Consider the following 12,763-nt stretch of genomic DNA (forward strand, 5'->3'; position numbering starts at 1 on the left):
CTGTTAGCTGTTCATTCTGTAGTCGCTGTACATCAACACAAAACCATCAATGGTTGACTTTTTAACGTTGTATTCATATTTTAATGCACTTATCACATTTACCTAATTTTCCAATAAACCTGTTTTATTGATTGCAATAAAGACGAAGCTATTGGGACCGTTTAAAAACGCCGTGTCTGTAATTAGACACGCACACGCATTTTCCCCCCCAGCACTTCAAATGTTATTTTTAATGTGATGACCACAAACATTATTTGTTCATCCTTCTGAGATTGTCCCCATTGTAAAACCGAACGTTTCAAAACGTAGGAAATTCAACATTTGATAGAGAACACTTATTTAAAAATAAAAAAGACAATAATTACCACTGTAACCAGCAGGTGGCGGCAACGTAGCATTTATTTGCGCATATATCAGCCATTTCCTCTAATCGTTTTTCACTTCGTTTTTGACTAAATATTAAACATTATAAAATAACTAGGTTTAAAAATACATTTTGTCAATGTGAAGTATGAAATACTCAAAAAATCTTAAGAAAAACAATAACTTTTCTTGTGATTCATGACAGAAAGCGAGCACCGCGCTTTCCTTTTGTAATTACAGCAGCTGTCAGTCATTGCAGCGCAAGATCAATGATTTCAGCACACTTGTGAAAACACACATTTTATTAATCTAATAAAGTGCACAATAAATATTTAATTTTTGAAGCTTTTTTTTCACATAAAAGTGTGAAAACTGATGGTCGAATTGAATTTAGCCGAGGAGGAACAATGAGGTACGTCTTTATTTATTTATTTTTTATGCCGTCTTACGTTTGAATAACTAAATTAATGCTATCCCTGACTATTTAAGTGACTATATTCTGATTATAAACTAAGTATTACACTACTGATGCTCAACACACCAGCAAATAACATCTCACCGGAAGTTTTCGAGCTGGCTTATATTAATGCGGAAGTTCTAAAGAACGCTCCATGCATATAGCCCATTGGGGTTGGAGCTGAACTCTGCTGGACAGTGGCCCTCCAGGAGCAAGTTTGGACACCCCTCTTATAGCTTGTCAAATTTGCCCCTATTTCGGTGAGCAAAAACATCCCGTTTTTGTGTGTGTCCCTTTAAATGCAAATGAGCTGCTACTCCCTGGCTGCTTTCCAAAAGAGGGCAGAGCTTTGACAGCTCACACTTAGGTTGCTCAACAACAACAACAAAGCTGGAGAATCTCACAAGCAGCCAAAATGACGATTGTCAGTTACGGAGTTCAGCCTTACATTGTTCAAACTGGAGTCGGACACTGATGGAGAGAAATTACAACTTGTAGAATGCAATTGGACGTTTCTGAATGGTTAGTGGATAAATTTATGTAGTTGCTGTGGAATTGATTCAACTCAATGAACTCATTCAACTCAACTCAAACGCTCCTTTTTTAGCAATCGAGCTTGCCAGGGTCAACTTGCAGACTATCCAGGCTAACGAGACTCTAAATAGTGTTTTGTGCTCTTCTGTGCAGCCAGCGACAGAACAGCTAGCATGCTTTGCTTGAACTTTTGCCTTGGCCTTAGAACTGGTTCACCGTTTTCACTTTGTGAAAACAAAATGGCGGCGCCATGGGTGGAAACGTGCAGATGAAGGGGCGTAATATTATGAAAAAATTCCTTTCCTACGTCACAAGGGGAGCAAAATCTGAGCGGCTGGTTTTTTCACATGCTTGCAAAGAAAGGCTTGACAAAACAAAGTAACTGGGTTGTCCTTTTTCACATTTTGGGTTGGTAGATGCACCAGAGACCCAAATATAGCACTTAAACACAGAAAAAGTTTCATGATATGTCACCTTTAAGGGAACATTCCATTTTATAATTTTGTAAACATTATGTGAATGTTACTTTTGAATGTTCTCTGAACATCAAATGTTTCAGAAAAAACGTTCTGTGAACAATATATATAAATAGCGTTTTTGTGCTAATGTTTTAAGAACATTATTAAAGACCAGATAACAGACTGAACGTTCTATTAACGTTACTGGAAGAACGTTTGTTCATAACTTTGAGAGAACCTTTGCCAGAACGTTCACTGTTAGCTGGGATAAATGTAGCTTTTTAGCGCAGATAATTGAAATTTGAAGATGTTTTAAGCTCACATAATTGAAATTTCCTCATTCGAGTTGAAAGGAGCTGTACTTGTATGTGTATTGCCTGGACAGAAAATAGACTTTTGTATCACTGATTAATTGTAAACATACATTAACGGACACTGTGCAGTGTGGCTCTAAATTTCCAGTTTATATTGCATTTGTTTCTTATTTCTCCTTATTTTATTTCACAGTAAGAGACACAAGTTTAAAAATGAGACACAAGTTTTACGAAAACAACTGCTGTCTACTTCAAAAAGAGGTTTTGGCAAAGAGCTGATTCCATGGACAAATGCCTCTCCAAAACAGAGAGGGACTTCTGAGCTCTTGATTAGTGGGCTAAAATCTGACACCCACAGAGATGGGCCTTATGTTGGTGCACTTAAGCCCGTCCTACACCCAGGATGGCTGGAGAACTTTGAAGGCAAATAAGGCTTTCACAAGGCTTTCTGTCCCATGAAAGTGCTCAATGTTGGTGATTTTTTTTTTTCTTTTTTCTTTTTTTCTCTTGATCTTTCTGTTCCTTTGTTGTTGTGATCATTCAAGAGGTGCAGGCCACATGTTCTGCAGTCATTTGTGTCATGTTATAATAGCGGCATACTTGTGATGTTGTGATCTTTGTTTTGCGAGTTGAAAGATTGGCAGTTTCTTCTTCATTTTTTTTTTTTTCTTGCACTTGTTTATGCTTTTTTTCCGTTCTGTTTCCTAAAGGAGGATAGGGTGGTAGGCTGCTGCTAGGCTGCAAAGAGCAAGCGCGGTGATTGACATGAGCAGAGAGCTGAAAAAAATCAGTCGAGGCTGAGTCTTTCTGTAGGTAGGCGGATGAGTGGGGCGAACCAATCCTCAGCAGAGCTTGTTTTTAATTGCCGTCTGGTAAACATCAAACATGAGAAAACAGACGATTCCATCTAAAGATACAGGGTGTTTTGGAAAATATGTTACGCTATGTGATTTCATCTATTGCTTTATGCTGAACAACATATTGAGAGTTATATTCCTGAGATTCTTACTGTCTCGGGTCATTAAAAACTCAGCATCAACTCTTGTTTGCTTTGTTGTAGTGCAGATGCTGAGGAGGAGTTTTTACTTGAGGGAACGCTTGAATGTTTTAATGCTTTTCTTTGTGCTAAATGTTGTTTTTTTTAATTAAAGTTTAGTCAAAGATGAAAATTCTGTAATTATTTACTCATCCTCATGCCATTCCAAAGGCAGCGTACCTTGTTATGTTCTGTGGAGAACAAAAGTAGATTATTTGAAGAATGTTCATGCAGCTCTTCTGCATACAATGCAGTTCAAATTGCCATATCATCGATATGTTTGGTCATCCATGTTCTATTTCTCACACAAAACTATTGTATGGCTTCAAACGGCTTGTAATATGATGCACAAATCCTATGGCTCTACTTTTAAGATGCCTTTTTGTCATTTTTAAAGCTTAGCAGTTATTAATGGCAGATTTTACATTTTTTGGTAAAATACACTATAATTCAAAAGTTTGGGCTTGGTATGATTTTTTTAAAAAATGTTTTTAAAAGAAGCCTCTTGTGTTGATTTATTTGTTCAAAAATACAGTGGAAAGAATATTGTGAAATATTATTACAGTTTAAAATAACTCTTGTATTTTTGTAATCTATTAATGTAATGAATTTTTAGCATCAATACTCCAGTCTTCAGTGTCACATGATCATTCAGAAATCATTTTAATATGTTGATTTGGTGCTCAAGAAGTTTTTCATATTATTATCAATATTGAGAACAGTTGTGCTGCTTAATTTTTTTGTGGAAACTGATTTTTTTCAGAATTCTTTGATAAATAGAAAGTTCAAAAGAGCATTATTTATTTGTTTACATTATTTATTTTTGTACCATTATAAATGACTTATACTGTCACTTTTGATCAATTTAATGAATCCTTGCTGAATCAATTATTAATTTCTTTTTTTTAAAATCTTACTGACAGTAGTGTACATATACCTTTAATATGTATACCTTTCTTTTCATCTCTTTTACATCATTATTTCTGTTTTAGTGATTGTGCCCCAAGTACCCAAGCATTTTTCTTAAATAATGTGTGTCAAAAACACTGGTTTTTGCCTCACATCACATAATGATCCAAACAACTATGGTTGGAGAGATGTCAGGACTGCATGACCCTCAATTAATCCATTTATTTTCATTTCTCTATTTAAGGTTACACATTGATTGGTTGGATCATTCTTCATTAGCCATGCTGTGCAGAAAATGGATGGAAGGGTGGGCGGCAATCAGACTCTGCTAGTGGTAGAAGCCCCACCCACACAGCCAGGTCCACCAGGGGCCCAGAGATGTGATTACAGTTCATTAACGTGGTGTGTGTACAGGGGGTGGGAAGGACACTGGTCATTATTGTGTTCGAATGTAGGTGGTGCCCTGAAACACACAGGAAGACGTGGGCAGCACACACACCCGTGCTGCAGCCCTTAAGTCCTTTGTGAGGAATATTGGATGCAGAGTTTGACTCTGGGGAGTTGGCAGTGCATAATTACTTGGACGAGCAGACAGAAATTTGTGTTTGGTGCAGTGGCACTTTGCATTTGACAGGGCTATTTGGAGGACTAGCTCATATTCTAAATTCAGCCAGCAGTATTTAAGCACCTACAAATTAACCACAGGTGTAATTCACCAGGCATTGAGTTCCTGCATGATGGGATTTGTTTGTATCATATCTAATTTTCAACTCTCGTTCTGACCCTCTGTCTGAAATGATCTGTTTTTGAGGGGTGGCTCCTTTAAGGCTTGTCAGTAAACGGCCAGTGTTACGTTTGGCTAACGTCATTGTCATTGCATAGGAAACAGTATCAATGCCCACTCGCGCAGGAGTAAGTGTTTTGAAAACATTATCCATATAAAACCGTCATTTACAAGTATTATGAGATCATTTACTTAAGGTTTGTGATGCAGCTGCTGTCAGATCCAATGCAGCTGACTGCTTCATCTGTCAACAAAAGTTTCTTTGTGAACTCTCCATTACACTGTGCCTCATATACAAAACAATATGCTCCGAACAAACATATCATCCTCCGACGCGATCCAGATGCCATCAAAATAAACCATCCACTTGTTACTGATGCTGGGATCACTCTGAAGTCACTCTGACTTTTCTCACTCAAATGACTGCCTGCTGCTGCTTCTGATTGCTTTTGCTGTTCATAACTGCTGTCTAGGATCAGTTTCCTCTGTAATAATATCATATTGGAGAAAGAGATTTGGTGGTTTGAGCTCTTAAGAGTGTCAAAGGTACAATGTGTTTCTGCAGCGTTGAGTAATGTAGCCAAAATTACAAAAATATCTTTTGATTTCTTGAACACAATGGCCAATCAGACGTGTTTAAAAGGTTAGTTCACCCAAAAATGAAAATTCTGTTATTAATTACTCACCCTCATGTTGTTCCACACCCGTAAGACCTTCGTTCATCTTCAGAACACAAATTAAGATATTTTTGATGAAATCCGAGAGGTATCTGACTCGTCCATAGACAGCAATTTAAAAAATTTTCTAACTTTAAGTTAGAATCCACTCATCTCTCAAAACGCCGGAGTTTGTTCAGTGCCGAGTTCTTCCCGCAAACATATAAAAAAAATAACAAAAAAGTGTAGACGTTATGTAGGCTAAATACGAGATTCATTGTGCAGTCAGCTTCAATGATTATAGCGGAACTTTACTTTGTGAGATTGTGATGAATTGAGATGAGTGACAGCTTTTTATTGATTAGGGAGCGCTCTTTGCGTGCTTTCTAGGCAAAATATCCTTTCAGAATTTGAATAAAACTTGTTTTGTTGCATTAGGTAAACAATGGTTATTTATTATTCGAATTGGCGGCCATGCCAAATCATACGTACAGTATGCTTTTCTGTTCAAATTATAGTGGTTTGTGAGCGTACCCACTTTAATAACAATTTATCGGGAGCATTTGTGCTGGGATGCGTAGGTTGTTGCTAGTCGACACGTAACTTGAAAGTTGAAACTATTTAATGACATTCTATTCAAATTTGTTTTTAAAGAGGAAGTGCATCTCCTTAGCCTTACCCTGGAGTTGGTTCACCCTCTGCCTATGGGTTACACTCATCTTTGGTAGCTCCTTTGAAGGCATCTTGAGTAAAACAACTTCATATTTAACGAAGCACATGCTTAAGACCTGAACCGGAAGCGATGCGAGTCATGCAACATGTTTTTCAGAATACGGAAATTTGTTACGCATAACCGCCATTGTAAAATATTTAATGAGAATCGCTACTGTGAATACTAGGAATTAAAAAAAGTTTTCAGGAAAAAAATGGACGTTTTACTTTACAATAATGAGAATTTGAGGTGAAAATGTGCTTAATTGCCATAAAAATATAATGTTACAGTGCAAAAATGTATAATAAAATTATATAAATTTCTTTTTTTTTTTTTTTTTTTTTCTCTAAGCTGACAGTGTACAGTAAGTAGGTTTATCTACTCCATGCAGTGAACATAGCCATCGTAAAAGCAAAGCTACCTTGATGTGTGACAAGAGTTCCCTGGGGCAAAGCACTCTGGGAGCCATCTGTGTTCAAACTGCAGGGATTACACTGCTCAATCTCCGTAGCAAATAAGGGAATTAGGGTGAAATTTAATCATATACCAAATTATAGTCACTGACATGATATTACAGCCCCCCATGAGCTCTGTGTGAATGCAGCTCAGACTGATTGACTTAATCTCATTCCTCAACCTGATTTTGTGATCATGGTATCTCCCTTGCCTGGTATTCAGTCTCATTTCTGTTGGAATTCCCTGTGAGCTTCTCACATTCAGATTCTTGAGTGTTTATAGTCCTTTCATTGTGACTGTCAGGATGTCACATGCTTCGTTTATTCATTAACTGGCTGGATATTCGTGTGATGGTTTCATGTGATTCCCTGTCTTGTAGAGTCAAAGAGCGCTGTTGAACTGGTTTGATGTAAGTTACTGTTCTTTCATTCAGAGCCTGTGTGGCCTAGTCATTTAGATACTTTCAGTTCTTTATTTCATACTGTATTTCTCATTGCAATAGCTATATCATATTCAGAATTTATTCTCAAAGTCATATTGAATTAAATCAGTTGGCACTTGTCCTTGTCTTATTTGTCTGTCATGTGTTGTTTGGTTTCCCCATTCTTCCAAAGATACTAAGTTATTTTCAAATGGCACTTTGCCTCAGCCCAGCCACTTCTGAAACACTTGGTTTTTGCAAACATACTGTTAAATGTAATTTATCATTGTATTAAAAACAGACAGTGTATCATTGGATGGCCATGTACCGGTGCATAATGACAATAAGTCATACTGTTTCCACTTTGAGAACTACTAGAGATAACCAAAAGTTGCAGACGGAAATAAAAATGTTAACTTTTAAGCTTTTAGAAAGTTGACAACTGTTTGTCTGTTGACAGTCAGACATGACAGATGTGAACGTGATAACTCCTTGTTACGATGAACACAATGGATATATTCTCCTGAGAGAAGAAGGTGCATGGATTGAATTTTGTATCACATTTTTGTTAATCTTGATTTCTCACAACTTGTGCGCTTTTTCTGGGTGAGACGGAGTGAACTGGCGCTAACTGAGTCTTCATGATCCCTCACGCCGCATAGCCGTGCACTGATGACCAACAGTCAAGGTCAGGATTTTCGTTAAATAATACATTAAATTTCATAACATATACCCCCAGAACACTTGGAAAATATGAATTGTGGTCCATAAAAGAAAGAAGGGTATACTGCATTAGAACTACATCAGCGTGAATATGACTTAATTTTCATTTTAGGGTGAACTATCCCTTTTAAAGTCAAGTTTTTAATGTTGTTTTTATGTCTATGTGGTGTTTTTAATATGCTTTACGACAAACCATGTGCAAATTCATAAGTCAACACCATTGCCGAGTAACTGCAGTAGAAATCGTTGGTTGAAATCGCTGGTGTTTCTGACGTCACAAACTACCTTGTGACCAATCACGTCAATGTGTAATCATCAAAGAGTGGATCTCTGAACTGGTGTTAGTGAGTGGAGGCGGGGCTAATTTGCATATTCATAGAAACGTGTATACTAAATGAAGCAAGTATATAGAGTGCATACAATATTTTAAGGCGTGAAGATTTTTTTCAAGGAAAAAACATTTAAATATGCAATTTTGGTGATCAAAGTGTTTTAAGGGATAAAATTATCCACTACAGGGGGACTTTAAGTGAGTGTAAACAAAACTGAATGTGTAGCCTATCATTATATTAGGTCTTAAAGTGACAACAGCTAATATACCTTCTGCTGTCTGTCATACAGCAAATGTTAAATAAAAAACAAGAGACAAAAAGAAAATAGTTGGATGTTTTATTCCAGAAATGTTTAAAATGTCATTTAACTCTATACATGCTCAAAAATCATTATCATTCACATTTGTGTGGCCTATTGCTTTAATTGACAGGCCCCTAGTGTTACTGCAAAACTGTTAAAAACCAACTCAACTCCTAAAATGATTTAGCAAATACTTTAAGGCACTTCAAGGGTTGATACCAGACATCCGTTAACAGTCCCTCTTCTTCTTTGCTCTTCATACAGGTCAATGATTCTCCAGTGTATACAACTGTGTACTGTATATGAGTGTGTGGCGCTCTGGGGTCACGGCACTCCACTCCACGTCCCACGCCAAGCTTGTTTTTTTTAGAATTCTCCTTTCACTTCCCTTCTCACATTGAGATACGCCCATTCATGAACAAACACACACAATAAACATTTACTCTCTTACACAGGAAGTTTGTACTCTATTTACACTGTCATTGGTCATGAGGGGACATGCTTAAAAAAATCCACAAAATGTTCCAGGATATTTGAGGGAACTTTAACACAACTCTCAGATCCTCTGTTTAGTTTAGTTTTCAAATTTGCCTGTCAATTAGCACATGATCATTGTAAGTGTCTTTCATTGTCTTTCTTTCTTTCTTTGTTGGACAGGAGAAAGCTCTAAAGTAAGCTTTTACAAAATAAAAATAATGGTAGAATTTACTTTTTTTGGATGAACTACGTTACCGTTCAAAAGTGTGGCTATAAATTGTTAATGTTTTTGAAGGAAGTCTCTTATGCTCATCAAGGCTGCTTTTATTTGTTCAAAATACATTAAAACAGTAATATTGTGAAATATCATTTCAATTTAAAATAACTGTTTTCGATTGTAATATATTTTAAAATGTAATTTATTCCTGTGATGGCAAAGCTGAATTTTCAGCATCATTACTCCAGTCTTCAGTGTCACATGATCCTTCAGAAATAATTCTACTATGCTGATTTGGTTCTCAAGAATCATTTCTTATTATTATCAATGTTGAAAACAGTTGTGCTTCTTAACATTTTGGGGAAACTGATCAGTGTTTTGTTCAGGATCCTTTGTGAATATAAAGTTCAAATGAACAGCATTTATTTGAAACAGCATTTACTGTCACTTTTGATCAATTTAATGCATCCTTGCTGAATAAAAGAATTAATTTCTTTAAAAAAAAAAATCTTACTGACCCCAAACTTTTATTTATTTATTTATTTGTGAATGAAATAATCAGTTCTATGCTAATATTAATGATAAAATATATTTGAATCACAAAGTTTATACACATTTTCTGCTAATGTCTTGGGTGTGTTTTCTAGACAGCATTATTATGTAAAACAGATAAACCAACCCCTAAACAGCAAACTTTAATTGGCCACCTTTCATGTCAGTCAAACAGGCCTTTCTTGTCTAAGTGGTTTTTGGTTATAGCACAAGTTATAAAGTGGATCAGACTGACAAGTCTGGTTACATCAGACTAACAGAAATTATATGACCGAATTTGAATCTTTAATTTGTAAAAAAAAAAATGGCAGCAGAGGGCTCAGTCAAGCATTATAAGTCTATCACGGAAAATAATTTTCACCAAAGTGAGCGATGACCTCTGACTCCACACTGGAGCCATGGGAAAGTTTGCTGGGAAAGCTCAGACAGACACAGACAGACGGTTCCAAGTCCCAGTCCCTATCTTTGGATGCCAGATACCCCCCACCCACACCAAAACACACCCAAGCGCTAGAAATCAGCCCACGCTCGCACACACATGCTCTCTCACAGATATATTCACACACAAAAACACAGATGTGCGCAGCTCACCCACACGCACTCCCAAACACTCGAACGCACTAAACATAAATACCTGCCCACACTTGCACGCGTTTGCGAAGATACGCAAAGACACAAAGTTCGTTCAAATTTCCATGTTCAGCTACTTCCCTGCATGCATGCATGCATCTAATCCTCACTTCGCCCTCTCACACATGTACAAATTCACACACTCTCTGCCTCCCTCACACACATACTTAAAAAAAATTTGTGAAATTCTGCTTGTCTTTGTTTGTGTTCACCTCTGTGGACATTCTCTCTCGCTCTTCCTCTTCTTCTTGTATGCATCCTAACGAGCGCAGAATTCAGTTTATATGTGTGTGTGAGTGAGTGTGGGCGTCGTGGTGTGGAGAGGGAGGTCTTAGATACTGAATAACAGTAGTGTGTCTCTGGCAGCTGTGTGTGAGTGCAGAGCTGTGTGGGCGTCCTCAGCGCGGCGGCCATGCAGAGACTGTCGGGCTCAGACCGGGCCTTGTGGCTTGTAGCCACCACACTAATTGGGTAGAGTTGAAGTATATGCTCTCCACAGCCTGAAATACACCGGCAGTAAAAGTCTGAAGTACCCACAATGCTCGTTTCACGCAGTGTCTCGTGTTACAGGGGATTCAAAGTTTTATAGAATGCATTTTGATGTGAATTTGCCCTTACAGGTACAATGAAATTTGATTTCAACAATTCAAACTCCTCAGTGGAATGATTTGATGCATATTTCAGTTTTCACAAAAAGATTTCTCCTATGATTGAATCAGAACATAGCTCTGTCGCAGTCATAAATAGATAAAAAAGATTTGAATGAGAATGAAGCAATAAGCCATGAGAGGCCGTGAGGGATATTCTTATAAGCATGACGTGAAGCAGAGCAGTGTGAAGCAAAACAACAGAAATATGAAAAAATACTCTAATGTTCAATCTATTGATGATCATAATTGGATTAAATAATCCTTAAACAAGTCAACAAAGTTCATTAGCATCCGTGATGAAAAAACAAGAGTTTAAGCCAGCTGGTTTGCTGGTGTGCTGGCTGGTTTTGCTACTGCATCTTGAATCAAAGTTTCTTTTTGAATGAATGCTGTAGTGATGAAGTTTATGTTGGCCAACTTGGAATGTAGCATCACCCTTCCCTGTTGAAAAAAACAGCATATGCTAGTTAGGTATGTTTTGAAGCATGGCAGCTGGTTTATGCTGGTCCTTAGTTGATCATGAGCTGGTTATAAGCTGGTCCTGAGCTGGAGCTAGTTGCTTAGGACCAGCACTTGACCAGCTTAAACCAGCTCATAACCAGCTAAGGACCAGCATAAACCAGCTCAAAGCAGCTACCATGCTTCAAAACATACCTAACCAGCATGTGCTGTTTTTTTTTTCAACAGGGTGGTTCCCTTGACAAAAATCCAATAGTTGAGGGTGTTGAGATCCACTCTTGTTGAACAGTACCGTGTAACTTTGCCCCCATCAAAGCTCAATAAAAGAAACCACTTGAGATGTTTTGCCTGAATTGCATTAAATGTTGTTGGATACAATGCTTGAGTGGATGAATCAGAACAAAAGCCAAAGCATTCTATGCAAATCTATGTAAAAGGGGAAGGCTAATGAGGCTGAGGCTTTCAAGCTTCAACAAGAACGATAGTATGGCCAAAGTTTTTCATATGACCTATATATGCGTGCTATAGATTCCAAGTCTTATGAAGCCATATGGTATGATGGCTTTGTGTGAGAAACTGAAAAAACAAACTTAAAATCGGGGCTTAAAAACGAAAAAAAAAAAAATTCAATCGTTTCACTCTGAGCAGTTTTGGTATTTTAACGTTTCTGTTCCAGCGTTCCTTCTGTATTATTAACGTTCCAAAACCGGTTTGTTTAGAAAAAATAACGGTTAATAACGTTATTTTTTAACTTTTTTGTTTGTTTGTATGTAGCCTACTTAATAATAATAATAATAATAATAATAATAATACGTACAGCATTTTATTTATTAAAAAACAAAGAGAGGCCTACAATTATCTTTTATAACAAGATTCTGCCCAAATGTAGACCTAAGAAAAAAACTATCAACGGGTTATAAAGTATTTTTTCAAGATATTTTAAAATGTTTCCTGCATGATTAAAAATACCGACGCTATTCCTGAGAGGAAAAATATGTCGCGTATACGTCGCATTTTATTATTACATTCAGAAATAATGTAATTTATCGGTAAATAAAATAAAATGTTTACAAATAGCCTAGCCTATATATAATATATAATTATAATGTTTGTTAAACATAAATTATGAACTAAACTGCCCTATTTTATTTTACCACAAAACCTCTAAAGCCTACGTCAAGCCAAAACGAATTTTAAAAAAATTCTCTTTTCTTTTTTAACGCCATTCCATTGCTACATTCAAGGCGAGAAACAGGTTTATTTATTAGAAATAAAACTAAGATGCTAAACGAATTAATTTAAAGGGAATCTAAAGCCTACCG

Source organism: Ctenopharyngodon idella, chromosome 9 (assembly GCF_019924925.1).
Source record: "Ctenopharyngodon idella isolate HZGC_01 chromosome 9, HZGC01, whole genome shotgun sequence".
Classification (NCBI taxonomy): domain Eukaryota; kingdom Metazoa; phylum Chordata; class Actinopteri; order Cypriniformes; family Xenocyprididae; genus Ctenopharyngodon; species Ctenopharyngodon idella.